Source organism: Sapajus apella, unplaced genomic scaffold (assembly GCF_009761245.1).
Source record: "Sapajus apella isolate SASKATOON/1434 unplaced genomic scaffold, GSC_monkey_1.0 scaffold85, whole genome shotgun sequence".
NCBI lineage: Eukaryota > Metazoa > Chordata > Mammalia > Primates > Cebidae > Sapajus > Sapajus apella.
Window position 1 is genome coordinate 1,699,461 of NW_022437025.1, and position 1,500 is coordinate 1,700,960.

At 42.6% G+C, this 1,500-nt stretch overlaps 1 protein-coding gene across 3 annotated transcripts in view; it reads right to left on the reverse strand.

Annotated features, from left to right (window-relative positions):
- The window catches only part of LETM1 (leucine zipper and EF-hand containing transmembrane protein 1), a 39,799-nt gene that overhangs the window by 5,367 nt on the left and 32,932 nt on the right, over positions 1–1,500 (reverse strand). The gene's annotated exons all lie outside the window — the stretch shown is intronic.

Sequence of the window (1,500 nt, forward strand, 5' to 3'; positions counted from 1 at the left end):
ACTTGCAAAGGTAATTAAACACATTAATTGGAACCAGAGAAAGTTATAAAACTGTATTTCTAGCAAACAAATTTCTTATTTTTGTACAAACACTGCCTTGCAAGCGAAGGACATAGACTCTACTATCAATCTCAATTCCCTTCACATTAGTCAAGAAAAAATTAAGTGAATGAATTAATCAAGGAAATTTAATGTCTTTGTTTTTTGAGATAGAGTTGGAGGATCTTGCTATGTCGCCCAGGCTGGAGTGAAGTGGCACGATCTCAACTCATTGCAGCCTCCAACTCCCAGCCTCCAACTCCCAAGCGATCCTCCTGCCTCAGCCTTTTGAGTAGCTGGGAGTACAGGCAAGTGCCATTATGCCTGGCTAATTTTTGTATTTTTTTTTCCCGAAACGGGGTTTCACCATGTTGCTCAGGTTGGTCTTGAACTCCTGAGCTCAAGTGATCCTCCTGCTTTGACTTCCCAAAGTGCTGGGATTACAAGTCTGAGCCACCAGTGTCCAATCTTAAGTGTCTTTTTAAATTCCAAGTTGTTTTTTAGTAAACACCATGAGGAAGAATGGCGGGGAGGGGAAGGGATGGGAGGAACAGGCTGAGCTGGTGATAAGCACCTCACATCTGTTGGAGAACCCAAGGGCTGTCATAAATCCAGAAATGGCAAATTATTTTTGTCAATTGAAAAATCAGATTTCCAACAGAGCTATGAAAACAGTTTTTTGTTTTTTTTTTTGAGATGGAGTCTTACTCTTGTCACCCAAGCTGGAGTGCAATGGTGTGATGCAATCTTGGCTTACTACAACCTCTGCCTCCCAGGTTCAAATGATTCTTCTGCCTCAGCTTCCCAAGTAGCTGGGATTACAGGCGCACATCACCACACCCGGCTAATTTTTGCATTTTTAGTAGAAACCAGGTTTTACCATGTTGACCAGGCTGGTCTTGAACTCCTGACCTCAGGTGACCCACCCGCCTCAGCCTCCCAAAGTGCTGGGATTACAGACGTGAGCCACTGTGTCTGGCCAAAAACAGTTTTTTTAAAAAATTGTATTAGAAAGTAATATTTACAAAAAAAGAAAAAGAATCACCATGGAAGAAAAAAAGCCACTTTTGGGTAATCATGAATAAGATCTTATCATCAAGTGACCAAACTCTTCATGAGACACCTTCCCATGTTTAGAAACTAAAAGATGTGGCCAGGAGCAGTGGCTCACACCTGTAATCCCAGCACTTTGGGAGGGTGAGGGGTGGATCACTTGAGGCCAGGAATTCAAGACCAGCCTGGTCAACATGGTGAAACCCTGTCTGTACTAAAAATACAAAAATTAAGCTGGGTGTGGTGGCACATGCTTACAGTCTCAGCTACTTGGGAGGCTGAGGCACAATAATTGTTGAATTCAGGAGGCGGAGGTCGCAGTGAGCTGAAATTGTGCCATGGCACTCCAGCCTGGGCGATACAGCAAGACCTTGTCTCAAAAAAAAAAAAAAAAAAAAAAAAAAAAAA